Genomic DNA, 17,159 nt, shown 5'->3' with positions numbered 1-17,159 from the left:
TTGATGTACAGTTTGAGAAGTTCACAAATTTGTAAACATTCTGATTTTAGTCATTCGGGTTCTTCCCCTACTTCTTTCATCTGCTCTTGTCATTATGTAAATAGAGCCCTACAGAGGGGATGGAGAAAAATTAGTTTTTGTCCAAATATTCCTCTCTTTTGCATTTGATCAGAATGTTCTCTGTTCTTGACGATGGGTGATAAAATTATGGGCAAGGAGAAGCTTTGCAGAAGGGCAAAAGGAGTAAGCTGGGGCTCTGTGAGTATTGCCTAATTGAGTGGCTTTGCTCAAAAATCTTTTTCTTTTTGATGGTAACTTTCTTGTGTTGTTGTCATATTACATATTTAGAAATGAAAATAAGATGAAATATTTACTTATTGAACATCTGCTTTTCTCCTAGATGGGGTCACAGTCTCCAAGTTCCCTGTTTATTTAGGAAAGATTGGCTGGTAATTTCTGTTCCCTTTCCTCCCTTTTGTATTACTTTAGATATCTGATTATTCATACCATCTCTGTTAAGGAAAAAAATACTTATTTCCATGGAAATAACATTAGGAAGTGGCTTTGGGAGCTAAATATCTTCTTTTCATGAGAAAACATTTTTTTTTTCTTTTGCAGATCTTGAAAACAACGGCATCCTTAACATACAATATACACAAATAGATGTTTTGATTAAGAAAATAGATCCATATGAGAACTATTTTATCTGAGTTTACATTAGACCTGCAATAACATAGTAGTAAGTTGATACTAGGAAGCCATAAAGTCATAAAAGTTTTACCAGTATGCTTAAGAGAAGATTCTCTTGAGCAAATTAAAACAGAAGTGATATAATCTTTCACAAATCTGTATAATCAATAGCAGAGATCAATAGTAATATAGCTAAAAATCTTTGAACCCTAAAGATATTTTTTGAAGGGACAACGTTTTAGGAATTCTTAGCTCATTCTTGGCTGACGTCTCCATGAAACCAGGGTTGTTTGTGATTTTGCTTCATAGGAGAATCCTTGATCACTCCGTGGAAGAACTTGTAGTTCCAGAAGAAGAAAGCTCATGATCATAGAATGTGTGATTTATTAAATTAGAATCTGCATTTTGCTCACATTTTGAAATTCTCAGATCTTTTTAACAACAAACATCATGATCCAGTACCATTATATTTCGGTTAATAACTTCGGTCTAACAGAGTTGTTTTTGGTAACTACGGAATTATCTTACCTGATTTTCTCAGAATAGTGACCATGAGAAAAATATTTTGGAATTGGACTTGGATTGGAAGGGAAAAGTGGAGGAGAGGAGAAATCGATCAGAAGCATTTGCAGCAATCTATGTGGACATGGCTCAGATTGGCCTGTGGGGCAGAGGGGATGCAGTGAATGGAGAGCTTCAAGACATATGGGAGAGAGAGAATTGACTGCATTCATTGATCATTGATTGTGGAGGTTGAGAGTGATGAAGTCTGAAAGGAAGATCCCTAGCAACTGAAGTGAGGAAAGGACCGTTGCCTGAGAGGGGAGAAGGACCAAAAGTTCAGTTTGGTGCATGGTAGTTATAAAGGATCTTCAGGGTGAGATATAGAGCAGGCAGTGGGAGATAGGAGTTGGGGTTTAAAAGAGTCTCTTGGTCCCCAGACAAGGCATGTTAAAATAGCTGACATTTGATGAGCTTTGAGTATTCTATTTAATAACTAATTTTAGATACTGTACTATATGACAGCTATAAAAATAGGAGCTGATGTATCTGAAAATATGCAAAAAGAAAACGAAAGAAATCACGTTGGGTCTAATAAAAATCAGTCAGTAGATTTAAAGAGAAGAAGAGAGTTAGGCTGGGAGAGAAATGTAAAACTCCCAATTTGGTCTCTTTCGGTTTCATTTACATGGAAATCTATGCTTGAAAGGGAAATACAGACGATTATTAGAAGTCAGAAAACAAAGGTACAGGAAAAGAATGGAAAGTCACCTGGGTTTCCCACCACTTGTAGTTTTCTAAGGTTAATTAAATCTATTTGCATTTTATAGTGAGAAAAATATCACAACCTTTTTTTTTTTTTAAAGAAAACAAGCTACCATTTTTTAAAGTGATTTGAAATAGAAATGCCTCTGCTAGGTTCTCTTTTTCATGCTGAGAGGACATTTCCCAGCAAGCCTCAAGGCTTTATCATCTTGTGATGTCTCCAGGTCACCTCAGGGACATAGTGGTATAATAAGGAAAACCAAAGGGAGGATGGTAGAGGCATAAAAATGTAATGAATTGGGGGAAGGTTGATTGGACCAGGCAAAATCTGGTTATTTTGACTCTTTGTCAAGGCGGTCCCAGGTGTATCTCTGCCCAGAAGAATGTATTTCAAATGTCTTCAGCTGTAGACTTCTGAAGCAACAGATGATTCCACTGATTTATCACTTCTCCCGTAGGTTGACAACATTTTGATACTCAAAATGCAGGGAGGAAAGAAGCATAAGACGTAGATATGAAAGAGAAATCACAGGCTTTGGGAGGGAGTGGTATTAAAGAGCAGAAGGGGGATAATACCCACAGAATACCTGGGATGAGTTCCTCAGGGAATCCTTTTCAAACCTTCTCGCCCTCCCCACCTCATCCCCTTCTCACCTCTGTATAAAGAGCTTTGCCCTTTTCTCCTCTGCTTTTCCTCCTCCATCACTGGCTGCTTCTTTTTAGTCTTTTTGCTAGAAACGATCTTACCTTCTCAACTTCTAATTGTTGGAGAGCCCCTGGGTGCAGTATGAGTATAGCATTTCTTTTCTTCTTTATTCCCAGCTACTCCCTACTTGACTTTCATCTGTTCCTGTAACTTTATATACCATTTATATGCTGCAGATGTTCAAATGTACATCTCTAGTGCTTGCCTCCCCTGAACTCCACACCTCCTACTTGACATCTCTGCTTAGAAGTCTTGTAGGCATCTTAAACTCAATTTGTTCAAAACCACATCTGCCTAATTCCAATCACATCCCAAACACTTGGTCCTCTGTCAATGTCCCCATCTCAGTAAATGTACCACCATTTGTCCTGGGACCTTGAGTCATCCTTGGCTTTTCTTTTTTACCAACAATTCATCATTAGTTCATTAATAGTAATCTGTTAGCAAGTGGCTCTGCTTTCAAGATACACCTCGAATCTTACCACTTCTTACCACCAGCACAGTTACCACTCCAATCCAAGCCATCACTTTCTGGACTGTTGTAGTAGCTTGTTAAATGATTTCTCTAGTTATACCCCTCCCCTTTCAAACTAATTCAGATAAGTTCTCCACCTACCAGCAAATGTGACCCTTGAAAACATAAAGCTGTTCATATCATTTCCTGGCTCAAAAACTTATGTTGGTTTCTTTTTGCCCTTAGAAAATCCAAGGTCCTCACCATGGCCTATAAATGCCTCTGGCCCCAGATGCCTCTCCAGCCTTATCTCCTGTCACCTCCTCCCTCGCTGGCTGAGGTCCAACCTCACCCACTTTCTGGCTGTTACCTGAACAAGCTAAAAATCTAAGGGACTTTGCATTTCAAGTTACCTTTGTCTGGAATGTTCTTCTACCAAATATTCAATTGACTGTCTCTCTCTCTCTCTCACCTAATGTAGGGGTCTGCTCAGAGGATGTCATGATACCTTATCAAAAGGAAATCATGGGCCAGGTGCAGTGGCTCACCCCTATAATCCCAGCACTTTGGGAGGCAGAGGTGGGCGGATCACGAGGTCAGGAGATCGAGACTATCCTGGCCAACATGGTGAAACCCTGTCTCTACTAAAACACAAAAAATTAGCTGGATGTGGTGATATGTGCCTGTAATCCCAGCTACTCAGGAGGCTGAGGCAGGGGAATCACTTGAGCCCAGGAGGCGGAGTTTGCAGTGAGCCAAGATTGCACCGTTGTACTCCAGCCTGGGCGACAGAGAAAGACTCTGTCTCAAAAAAAAAAGGGATATCATGATACCTTATCAAAAACAGCATCCCTTGCCCTACTCTTGATCTTGTTCTTCATCACTGCTGTCATGATTTCACTGTATATTAAGAGTGTATTTGTTTGTTGTTTGACTCGTCTCCCAGGCAGTAAGCTATCTCAAGCAGGGGCATTGTTGGGCTTTTTTGTTTTATGCCCACCATCCAGAAGACTTCCTGCACATGAGGCGTAACTATTAGCTCCATAAATATTAGCTGACTGAATAGCAACGTCAGTAACCAAGGGAATTGGTTTTTGATTTGCGTGGTTTTTTATTTTGACAGCCTTGGAAACAACAGTGAGTCTGCCCAGTTCTCACAAGTGTCTAGCACGGCGCCTGGAGCAGAGTTTGCACATGTAAATGTGTTGGGTAAATTAGTGAATGACCAAATGAATGAATAAAGTCACTTTAGTGCTTTAATCACCAGTACATCTTCAGCTACCCTTTAGACCCATTCATTACGCAGAGTTACCATGGCAAAGGAACCTAACCTTGTCTAAGGGTTCCATGAAGGCCTCCCTGAGGAGGGTACTTAATCATCATCATCATACCTAACAGGTTCTGAGCACTTACTATGAGCCATCTACTGCTTTATGAACTCTAACTGATTTAATCCTCACAACAAATCTATGAGGTTGATAATATAATTAGTCCCGTTTTACAGATGGGGAAAATAAGGCACAGAGAAGTAGATTCATTTATCTCAGGATAGGTAACTAATAAATGGTAGTCTGTTTCCAGAGCCTGTGCACTTCACCACTCACTATGCTATACTTTTTTTTTTTTTTTAACGTAGTCAGCTATTTAATTAGGTTCTTAAGACATTTAGAACACCAATTTGTGAGGATAAGTCCCATTCGTCAGGGCAAACACAGATCACAGGTAGCCCTGGAGCTGAGGAATAGCTTTGATTTTTGGTAAAATTTGTGAGTCTACAGCTTTCTGATCAATCTTGCGCTGCTCCGTAATCTCATATTTCTCTTTTTCTGTGTCGAAGATCTCACCTTCCTGGTGTCTGGGCTTCTGCAGTTGCTTCTTCTTGAAGTAAGCATCAGTAAGATGTTTTGGGATTTTTACATTGCTGATATCGATTTTGGTTGAGGTGGCAATGACAAATTTCTGGTGTGTTCTTCATAGAGGAACTCGATTGAGGACCCAGAGGTCCAGTCACAAGTAACAAGCCACTAGCCAGCTGCTTCAGGAAAACCACCCTCTTGCCCCTGTGGCGTCCAGTGAGGATGATCAGAATGGTCCTGGGGGTAATGCTGGCTCGCAGTTTTCTCACGTGCTGACTGAAGGGTTTTTTGCCGTGGCTCAACAGCTTTCGAGGCACATCTTCAGTAGGATAATATCTAGGCATTTTGCGAAGTTTAACCACCCGGGTACCGCCGTTCTTGTCACCACCAACTGGTTTTGTAATAGTTGCAAGAACCTTCTCCTTCTTTTTCTTTTCAACCTTGGATTTAGCGGCTGAGTACTTCCTCTTGTACATGGCCTTTCTGGAATACATGGCAGATCGGGAATACCTGCCAATTCCTCTGACAAGGACAGGGTTGCGGCTGCAATGGGGCTTCCCCTTCTTGGGCTTTTTAGCCTTGAGGCTACCGTTTTTCACCTTGCCACCAGCATCAGCCTTCTTGGCTTCAGGTTTCTTCTCTTTAGTATCTGGCTTCTCAACTTTTTCACCCGCCATCTTGCAAGATGGGAAAGAGCTCACTATGCTATACTTCTAAGCTGAGGACTGAGGATGGAGTATTAGCTGGCTTGATGGAGGATTGGAATTAGGCAGAAGTTAGCATTCTGGGCAAATGGAACCATATGTGCCAAGGGCCAGATCATTGCCAGTTCCATGAAAGACATGACAGGTTTAGTGTAACCAGGGCACAGACTGGGCATATAAGAGGGTAAGAGCTGACCCTGGTTATTAAGCAATGGCCAGATTGTATAGGCCTGGTAGGCTGTGCTGAGTTTGGACTTACCTTAGGCAAAGGGAAACATTAAATGGTTTTAAGCAAAAATGTTAGGTGTACAGATTTACTTTTTTAAGCAGTCTCATTGGTGACCCTGTAGAGGATGAGAGGATGGGCTGGAAAGCAAGCAGGTGGAAGGCAGGGAGACCATTAGGAAGGTCTCACAATAGTCCAAGAAAGGGGTAATGATGACCTGGTCTAGGGTAATGGTAGAGGCAGTGGAGAGGTAGTACAGGTTTGAGGTAAAATCAACAGGCCTTGTGACTTGGGGTGAAGAAGTGGGAGGTGTACAGAAATTGAGGATGACTCCCAGATCTCTGGCTTAGGATGGCAGGTAGAAGATGTTATTTATAGGGACCAATTAGTTGATCAATTCTCTTCTAGGATTTTATTCTACAGATAGACTAGTTACTAGTACAGACACACAAGCCTTTATGTAGAAAGACATTCATTGTAGGATTGTTTGTAGTAGGATTAGAAACAATATGGTATAGGGCCTTGCACAACTCCAGGATCTGCCATTCACACAGAATACAATGTGGAGGCCTCCCTGAATTTGCACAACTGATAAATTAATTCCCGAATTACAGGATGCCCAAACCATGGGATATAATACAGCAGTTAAAAAGTAGGATGTGAGTCTTTATGGACTGGTAATGGTTGCCAAGATAGGTTGTTATGCAAAAAGGTATCCTATGATTTGTTTTATGTAAGTCTATTCATACACACACATATTTACACTTGTAAACACATAACATAGTTCTGGAAAGATACATAAAATTTTGTAACAGAGCTGCCTCTAGGGTAGAGGATTGGAAGACGATAGTAAAAAAGCTTTTTTGTCTTGTCTGATTTTTAAATTTGTATGCATTACCTGTTAAAATAATAATATGTTAAAAATACATCATGGAGACTTGATAATGCAATGACAATTAAGTGATTAACCAAATGGGAATAAAGCAAGCGTGATACTAATTTATAACTACCTTTCCATTGAAACACTTCTGAAACAATAAAAATTTAAACCATAATAATAAATCCCAGGGCAAAAATAAATATGAAGGTAATAAATGTGGGACTTTGAAATAGTGTATGGGGGATATTATCAAAAATTCCACCTGGCAAATTATTATAAGGACTCAAGATTTTTTCGGCCGGGCGCAGTGGCTCACACCTGTAATCCCAGCACTTTGGGAGGCTGAGGTGGGCAGATCACAAGGTCAGGAGATCCAGACCATCCTGGCGAACACGGTGAAACCCTGTCTCTACTAAAAATACAAAAAATTAGCCGGGCGCGATGGCAGGCACCTGTAGTCCCAGCTACTTGGGGGGCTGAGGCAGGAGAATGGTGTGAACCCGGGAGGTGGAGCTTGCAGTGAGCCGAGATCGCACCACTGCAGTCCAGCCTGGGCGAAAGAGCGAGACTCTGTCTCAAAAAAAAAAAAAAAAAAAAAAAGATTTTTTTAAGTGTGAAAAACCTTAAAACTGATGAATTTTAGATTGCACTTCTAGTTATAATATTAGTTGCTCATGAAGTATGGGGACCTCAGTGTCTGGCAGGCAAGTATTACAGCTCTAGTGTTACTTTAAGGATCTGCTGTGTTCACCAGGGCATGTGAGAATCGTCTGCAAAATGAAGGCACACTATAAGCAAGAAGAATAAAGTGAGGCAGGACCAGAATATTATATCAAGTTTGCCATTCTAGCCTTCTTTAGATTCTTATCCTGCACGTAATCATGCTGTTTTGAGAGGGGTCAGGCTTCACCAGCCCTCACTTATCTGTGCAGCCATGAAAATGCTTCAGGACCAGGTTAGTGTCTTTTTTTATTCAGAACTTCCTTGGATTTTAGGTGAATTTAGAATTGGAATTAGTTTATAGTTGCAGTGGTAAAATTTACTATTGGCATTATGTGGATGGCAGAAAACCTTAAAAAAAAAGGCCTGAGTAACAGGAATGACAAAGTAAAGGTAAATTCCAGCTAGAGAGTACTTATTTCTCCTTACTCCTGTCCCATCTGTAGTAAACCAGTAACTCAAACTATTGAAAGTATAATACGTATATATCTTTGTGATTTGCAAGCACCCAGGTGATTCTGATAGCAATAAAGTTTGGGCAGCATGGTGCTGAAGAGTGACACTGCCTTCCCAACCAGCCTCAGATGAATCCCGTCGAGTACTTCATTTGTGAATCCCTTCTTCAATATCATTCTGCTTGGGGGCCTATGGAGGAGCAAAACTCTGCTGGAAAACTCTGATGATTCTGCCTAGAAAATGATAGGTTTGTGTTCCAGGGGGACGTGGAGATATATTACTTCTAAATTCTCTGGTCTGTTGACCAAATGTGGCAAGGCTAACCGAGAAAATCATCTGGTTTTAAAAGATATTCCTAAAAAAGTTGAGACAGTTGCAACTAATTCTTGGCTGCTGCAAAGATTCCTGCTGTGGAGGGGACTTGAAGCAGAACATGCCCCTCACTGCCCTTTGTAGCTGTAATTCCATCAAGGGATTCTGGCAGCATACACCTCAGACACAGAGAATGTTTGACTACAGAGACTCCTAGGTAGACTGTGAAACATTTTAGGACACGTTCGACATGAACTCCAGCTTTATACCCTGTTTACATTTCAGAGTCATCTATTAAAGGTGGGTATGAGATAATCAGTGGATACAGAAAATCTAGTTCTCCAAGACATTAAAATATTATGTGCCAAGACCTAGATCCTTCTGCTGACCAGAATATCGATGGCGTGAAAGACCGTGCCCCTTGTATATTTTACACAGAAGTCCATCATACTGAAAAGTTTGTTCCTTTTTTGCAGTGATCACATTGGCCACAAGTCCCCCAACAGGAAGAGTTTTGCTAATGGCAGGCAGCCTTTAATCTTACATCACATAGTCTGATTCTGCCCTTAAGGAGTCACCTGGGCCTTGGAGAGGAGGCCGTCTTCTCCTTTGTTGCCCAGGACTGAGAGACCTGCTAGTGTATCCTGACAACTGTTGTGCTCACCTCAAGGATGACGAGTCCCTCAGAACTGTGACTTTTCTTATGTTGTCCACATTTCAGAGGCTTCTTTTTCACATGTGCCAGCAAATGACTGCCCACAGCAAGTCTCTTGTTCTTTTGAGGCAGTGCCACTGAGCCTGGAGCTGTGTGTCTGGAGCCTTGCATATCCAAGGAGAAAGCTCTTGAGTGGCCCTGAGTCAGAAAAAGCCTTTGGCGTTGCCTCTCCCTTTTTTGTAATAGTGCCTCTTTCTCCCTGGCTGTGGTTCTCTTCTCAGCCTTCCCTGTTTGGCATGCCCATTACACCCCTGGCAGGGTGGGCATCTCTCCTCTAAGGGGCCACCTTTGGGTTCAAATCCCAGCCCCACTGTTATTTACTTACAATTTGGGACAAGTTACATAACCTCCCTGGGTGTCATTCTCCTCATCCGTAAAGCTGGTCCAATAACAATAACAACCACAACAATAATATTACTGCCTAGGGTTTGCTTTTAAAAAACCTCCCATATGCTGTCCGACAGAAAGTGGATGCCCCATTGCTCACTGCTGTTGTTCTCAGGGGGCTCACAAGCCATCCAGCCCACCCGGCTGGTTTTTGTTTTAATCCTCTTGAGATGCTATGAGTGGGCAGCACCATTTGGGTGAGTCATCACTCCTCATTCTAGGTGGGACAGCACTCTAAGCACATTCTGAGAAAGCAACCTCCGAGCAGTACTCCTCTTGTCCAGGTAGAAGAGAATAGGTCTCATGATAGCTCCTTCCGCTGGGTGGGTTGTATAATTTGCAACAAGGATTCTAAAAGGAAGTTTAAATCAATCAGAGGCTGTGTATGTGGAAACAGTGCGATTAATGTGCTGAGATGTTTTTCTACCCAGGAATAGCCATTAGGCACGGGCTTTTTACGTAAGAAGCCTTTGTGAGAAGGTAAAGCATGCTCTTGTTCCAACCCCTTGTTAGAACTTAATCTTTTTCTTCTCCATGCCTCACTTCCCATCCCACATAATATTCCTCTTTTCATTAATTTTTATGGCAATTCAACTTAATATTTCCAAATATGCAAATATTAAAAATAAAAATCAACATAAAAATATTTCTATATGAGTATGTACACACACACATAAAAATATATAGTGTAGGCGTTACTGAGTGCTACCTGCTTTCAGTTGTAAATGGACAGACAGACATATGTTTATGCCCTGCAAGAAGCTCCATAGCATCTTCTAAAATGTTAATATCACTTACAATGTGCTTACTTACTCATAGATTTTATTTCGTTTTTCATTTTCCTGAGAACTGTTCCTTGTAGCCAAAATGCCAATTACTCACTTTAAATAGAGTTTTAATTTCTTGTAAGTCACAAAGAAAAAAAATATGCAATTTTTCCTCTTCCTTTTCCTTCTTGAGAGCCAAAAAAGGCGTGTCTGTGCCATTTCTTCTCACGACTAAATAATAGGCCCTCCCACATCCCACCAGCTCTAAACCAGTACACTGAAGAAAGCCACTCTTTTGACATTTTCCTGTGTACAGGGCAACATTTCTTTATGCAGCTTTATTCACATTAACCAGTACTATTGGCCACCTTCTATGTGCTGGTCACTTCGTGGCCCAAAGTAGGACAGAGTCTCTGTCTTCTGTAATCCAATCAGAAGGGTCAGAAAAGCAAGTTTACCATATAGTGCAAGTAGAATAGGATGAGTTCCATAAGAAAAGATAAAAGCCAGTCTGGAAGGAGAGAGTAAGGTTACTGGTGAGTAAAAGGATGTTGATATCAAGTTCTGTAAGAGTCAGGTAGGAATGGAGTAAAAAACATGGGTGGAAAAATTTTCTTAGGCCAGAAGGTAGAGCTGGTTGTTATTTGTTTTTCACAGAAGGAGAGGCAAAGGAATAGGCTAGCTGTGGTACTGTGAAATGTTTAATTAGGAGGAGAGAGAGGTAAAGGAGGTGCCTACCTTGATCTTGGGGAATTCGGACAGAAGGTATTTTGCACAGAAGGTGGGAGTGGAGATGAAATTTGGGACTTGAGGAGAGAACTTTTCTTGGTCAGTGATGACATGTTTGCTCTTGGTTTATCTTTCAGTCTTTCAACACACCCTGCATGTGTTCAGCAGTCTACATTATTGTTTACTTTTAAAGATCGTTAAGAGAATAGTGATTTCATTTTTCATTACCTCCCTGCTGAGTTTTCCTTCACTGGCATCTCTGGCTTTATGTTTGAGTTAACCTATTCTGGATCCGGCTGTCTTCTGGTCACTGGTATAAAGTAGAAGTGAGTGGCAGGTTGTTATAGCAATAGAATTTTATAGCAGTTGGAGATACCTGTGGGAATTGGTCATGAGCTCGAATAGTTAGCAAGCTCTTTCTTAGGAAATTTTTACAGTCATTTAAAGGCCTTTCTTGCAGTTTTTATTCTGACAATGAGTCTTTTCATGAACGTTCAGATTGTCTGAAGATGTCGCAAAATTACAATAAGACAGTTGTAAGAATGTTCCGTGATTCCCAGAGAACTGTAACATTGAATTTCCTTTTAAAGTCGTGAATAAGAAAGATTTTGCAGAGACCAGATTGTGAATGCGATCTCTTACACAAAAGCATTGGGTGATTCCCTTTTGTCTGTGACCTCCTTAGTAGGTCATTCAGAGCTTCAAACTCTTGCTCTCAGCCATCCAGCTTCATGCCTTGTTTCTTTCCTTCCTACTCCTTACATTCTGGCCCTAGTGGGTGACTTTTTGTAACCAGCACAAGACATTCACCGTCACAGCCCTGGGGCTTCGCTCTGCTTTCCCCTCTTGACAGCACGCTTTGAACCTGATTGTTTATCTGGTAAAGTTCTTCTCAGGCTGAGCTCCTCCTCTGTGAAGACTTCCCTACTTCTCTCTTCCAAGCAGAATTCACTCCCTTTCTGAGACAATACCACTAATATAATAGGTTTGGGCTTCTATCAAGGTTGTCTGGTTAGTCATCAGGGAGCACAGAGTATTTCTGAGTTATACATGCTTTTCCCTGTCGCTTTGCACACCCTTTGTTCATTTGCATGCTACAGGGCACTGCTGTGTGTGCTCATACTTGCTTATTCTTTTAGGCATATGCCATAGTATTGCCCTAAGTGAAGCTGGGACTTCAATAGTGATTCTACAAGACTCCATTTAATACCCAATTGGTGGTCTGGATGATGCTAAAAGGAACAACGTTTCTGGACTTTAAGAGACTTTCAGAATAGGAGGGAGAGGGCAGTGGGTCTCATAACTCTCCACCCTGCTCCACCATCAGACTGACACATTGTTTTGGCCAGCATTTCTCAATCTAGGTTTGCCAGGAACCTAGATTTTCATAATACAAATGTCTAGGCTTCAGAGCTTCTAATTTTGTAGGTCTGGGGATGACAATTAAGGTATTTCCCAAGCTTGGCTGGTGACTTATACAGTGGACTGAGAAGAGTTGATCTCACTGTGGCTTTAGCCCTGGCTGCACATTTGAATCACCGAGGGAGGTTTTCCAAATATTGAAGCCTAGTTTCTACCCGTACCATTTAGATCAGATTCTCAAAAACCAGACCACTGGTCTTAGGCTTCTCTCTGCTTTTCACCAAAAAGCAAGATGTAGAAAAGAGCAGTAAACAGAGAGCAGTGATTATATTATGGGAAACCACAGAGAAGATTCAGTGTAGTCCTTTTTATGGCAGTTATTTTTGTTTCTGTTTTCTGATTAGGAAGGAGGGATGGAGGATAACAATATGAATGCCTAGAAGCTAAGGACAAAGCCTTTTCAGGTGGAGGGATTCATACTTACGAAGGCATAGAAATGAGCAATTACTTTTCCTGGTGGAAAGACCACATATGTGGATTCATGAGGGACACCCTTGCATGAAGGACCACAGGGAGGTGGTGGGTAGGGAAACCCGACATCTAGGTTGAAGATAATGGATTTCATGTTGGAGAGAATAGGTAGTTACTTTGTTTCTAAGCAAGGAGTAATTTTAGAGATAATATTGAGTTTCAGTAAGATGTCTTATTGCTATGGTTAGGGTGGACTGAAATAAATGGTAACACAGCAGGGTTTTGTTCAGGGCCAACCTGTGTGATAGGTGTGACATGGTGGCTGCCTTCTGTTCTGCATGTCCAATTTGATAAACCAAGATCTACCATGGGATTTGGGCAATCTATAGCTTCCTGCCCTCTCTCTACTCCTGCTTCTCTTGCCCTTCTCCACTTCCTTATCTCTTTCTCTGCTAAATATGCCATTGTCCTCTATTTAGGGTAAACATCTAAAAATAGGTATAAAGAAATAGAAGAAAAATAAAAAAGTAGCAGTGATGGGCACTCACATTTTAAAAGATGTAAATTGTTTTAGGGAAGACAGAATTGTTTAAAATATGTATTTAAAAGCAGATGTGTGTTAGATGTTTTTAAACATTTTTTTAACCTTGAAAGGAAAATAATGTAAAAATTTTGGATCTATAAAGGATATGAATTTATGCCCAATATTATTTTAATTCAATTATGATAATTATTTTAAAACTGGAAAAAGGAATCAATATTGATAATAGCAAATAATCCAAAATCAGAAAGAATCTATTAAAAAAACTACTTTCTTTGAAGAGTGAAGTTTTCTACATTCAAATAAATTATACCACAGATAGTAAGAGATCCTATAAATTTGGTCATAGGACTATGGGCCAATAATGTCTGAGAAATAGTAGAAATGGGAGAGTTTCTGAAAAATTGGTGGTAAGAAAATATCCCCATTCAAAATTGGGCAAGTGGCCAGGCACAGTGGCTCATGCCTTATAATCTCAGTGCTTTGGGAGGCTGAGGTGGGAGGATAAGTTGAGGCCAGGAGTTTGAGACCAACCTGGGCAACATAGTGAGATCCCATATCTACAAATAAATAGATAAGTCAGAGATGATGATGTATGCCTGTAGTCCTAGCTACTTGAGGCACCGAGGTGGGAGGATTGCTTGAGCCTAGGAATTTGAGGCTGCAGTGAGCTATGATTGTACCACTGCACTCCAGCTTGAGTGACAAAAAGACACCCTGTCTCTAAAATAAAAATTAAAAAAAATTGGGTAGGTTAACTTACAGCTTAATAAGTTAATGGCAACCTCTACAAAATTATCCTAACAGTAATTAAACAGATGTTTTATGTAGAATTAGAAAAGAAAATCGTGGTCATAAAGAGCTAGCATGAGTTCCTTAAAAATTAATGTGTATTATGTGTCTCATTTCATTTATTGGATGGGGTTATTATAGTGATAGCTTTGGAAAATTCCATAGACAACTTGTGTCTAAATTTCAGCAATGTATCTGATAATATTTTGTGATTTCCCTGTGGTTAAGGTAGAAACATATAGATAGGCTAAAATTAGGCCAAATCACAAATGTTACATCCCACCCTACTCCACCCTATGTGAATATTATAAATTAATTCCAAGCTGGAGCCAGGTATCTATTTGAGCAGGGGTCCTGCAGTTGGTTCTGTGCTGGTTGCTATGTTTATCAATGACAGGTGAATCATACATGAATGCTTATCAACTTATCAACTTGCTCTTATTCTCCTCTGGGAAAGACAGCTGAGACATACGGTGATAGAAATCAGATTTAGATATCCATAGACTGGAACGATGGTCCCATATCAACTAATATAAAGATTATAAGTTTAGAAACTGTGGCAATTAGCCTTTCACCACTTGTGCTCTAGGGTGTTTTGTCTAGATCTTTGTTACTTAGAAATTCCAAGCTGAAGCTGGCTGACCATTTTTCAGGATTCTTCGCAGAACAACTTGCTAAGCGGCGAGGAAGCTTGAATTTGATTATTTGCTAACCCTGCAAGTCTGTTATTCTTTGGAATTACTTGGAGAAACTGTTTTATGAAACATATCATCATCTCAATTGTCTATCATACAGCTAACTCACCTATCTCATCCATCAAACTTAGTTTCAAATAACTTGTTGCTGTCGGAATAAAATGAAATCTATCCTCAAAAGATGACGACTATTAACATTCAGAATCTTCCAAAGAGTGCCTGCAGGTTCAGGAGGCATTTCCAAAAGAGGAATCTTCAATGCTTTAAACAAGATGCTGGAATCTCAGTAAAATACCATTTGCTATTGGGAGAGATGTAGTGTGTATTTTCTAGGGTGACAGCTTTGGACAGCAGCAATTTGACTGTGTAAAGGCTCACATATCTTTCTATTCCTAATTTTATAATGCTTAAAATATTTTTATTATTGCACATTCTTGAGATCATTACTAGAATTTGTTGTTAATATGGCACACTTTCAATTTTAATTAGAACACAAAACATGAAATGTTCTAAATGTATAATTAGAATAAATCTGATGCTTGGTTAAAATATTTTTATTGAGAAGAGAATATATAGTAGGATACAACAAAATATTTGGAAATTATAAAGGGTAATAACCCAACAAATATCTGAGTATTCCCTACCCATTTTAATAACAAAGGGTACCATCATAATAACCTCTGAAGTCTGTTGCTTGTTTTCCTTAATCTATTCCTGAGCATCCCCAATAAGCTTGAATTTTTCACTTATTGTTCCCTTGCTTTTTATTAACATTTAACCAAATATTTGTATCTTTACTAATGATAGCAGCATAAAACTTTCATATAGTGATTTCTATGTGCCAGGCACTTAAATGCCATACATTCATTTAACTCAAAAGCAATCCTCAGAAGCAGGTATCCCCAGCCAGGCATGGTGGCTCACGCCTGTAATCCCCAGCACTTTGGGAGGCAGAGGTGGGCGGATCACGAGATCAAGAGATTGAGACCATCCTGGCCAACGTGGTGAAACCCTGTCTCTACTAAAAATACAAAAACTAGCTGGGTGTGTTGGTGGGCGCCTGTAATCCCAGCTACTCGGGAGGCTGAGGCAGGAGAATCGCTTAAACCCAGGAGGCGTAGGTTGCAGTGAGCCGAGATTGCGCCATTGCACTCCAGCCTGGTGACAGAGCGAGACTCCGTCTTAAAAAAAAAAAAAAAGTTGGTATCCCCATTTTACAGATGAGGAAATCAAGATATATAGAGATTAACCCGAATTCCAGTTCAGGCAGTCTGACTGCAAATTCTGTGCTCTTCCCCTCTGTTCCATGCCCCCTGTCAAGAATACATAGTATAGCTCTATTTGCATTTAAAATGTTATGTAAATGAAATACTACTGTGTGCAGTCTGCAATTAACACTTTTAGTCACCACTGTGTTCCTGGGTTTCATATGTTTTGTTCTATGGAACTGTAGTTCATTTATTTTCATTTGTAAAGAGTATTATTTCATTGTATGACTATATTGCAATGTATTTATCTGTTCTGCTTTCATCTGACATTTGAGTTGCCTTTACATTTTTCTGTAATAAATAGTGCTGATATGATATTTTAACTATCATCTTGTGTGTATATACCAGAGATTATCTAGGGTGCATATCCTGGAGTATAATTCCTGTGTTTATGTGCACCTTCAATATTCCTATAGAACAGCAAGCTGTTTTCCATAGTGATGAACCATGTTGTCCTCCTTGTGACAGTATGTAAGCTCTATATCTTGCCAAGAGGTAATATTGTCACACTTTAAAATTTTTGTCAGTCTGTTTAGTTTAAAGTGGTAGAGGAATGATGAGGAGGAAAGAAGAAAAGGGGGAGGAGGAGGACGGGGATGAATTTCCAGTTATCTGATGGATCTGAACATGTTTTTCTTTTTTTACTATTAATATTTGGTTTCTCCTTTGTAAACTACCTGTTCAAATCTTTGGTTCACTTTTTGGGGGAGGATGTTTATCTTTTTCTTATTAGTATCTATTAGTTGTAGAAAACATCTTTTATTTTGTGGCTAATCTTTTTACCTTCTTCATGGTGTTTTTGATGAACAGAATTATTTAATTCAATTGAATTTATAAATATTTTCCTTCTAGGATTTCTAGATTTGTGTGTGTGTGTGTTCTATTTATTAAATACTTCTGTTCACTTTGATTTTAAAAAGATACTTTCCTATATTAGCTTCTAAAACTTACATAGTTTTGTATTTCACATTTCCATTTTTAATCTACCTGGGATCAAATGTATATATGCTTCGAGGTATAAATACAATTTTATTTATTTTTTCTATAAGGATAAGCAATTATTGTGGGAACATTTGTTGTAAAGTGTATCTTTTCTCATTATTCTGCAATGCCAGTTCTGTCATAAATCAAGTTTCTATGTATTTTTTGGTCTGTTTCTGAC

The 17,159-nt window shown here is 39.7% G+C and overlaps 1 protein-coding gene and 1 pseudogene across 9 annotated transcripts in view; one reads left to right on the top strand and one right to left on the bottom strand.

Annotated features, from left to right (window-relative positions):
* Positions 1 to 17,159, top strand: part of DGKI (diacylglycerol kinase iota) — a 470,612-nt gene that overhangs the window by 118,961 nt on the left and 334,492 nt on the right. The gene's annotated exons all lie outside the window — the stretch shown is intronic.
* LOC115935336 (large ribosomal subunit protein eL6-like) lies at positions 4,731 to 5,660 on the bottom strand (annotated as a pseudogene).

The sequence above is a fragment of the Gorilla gorilla genome, chromosome 6, assembly GCF_029281585.2.
Source record: "Gorilla gorilla gorilla isolate KB3781 chromosome 6, NHGRI_mGorGor1-v2.1_pri, whole genome shotgun sequence".
Classification (NCBI taxonomy): domain Eukaryota; kingdom Metazoa; phylum Chordata; class Mammalia; order Primates; family Hominidae; genus Gorilla; species Gorilla gorilla.
This window is presented reverse-complemented; position numbering and strand designations above follow the sequence as displayed.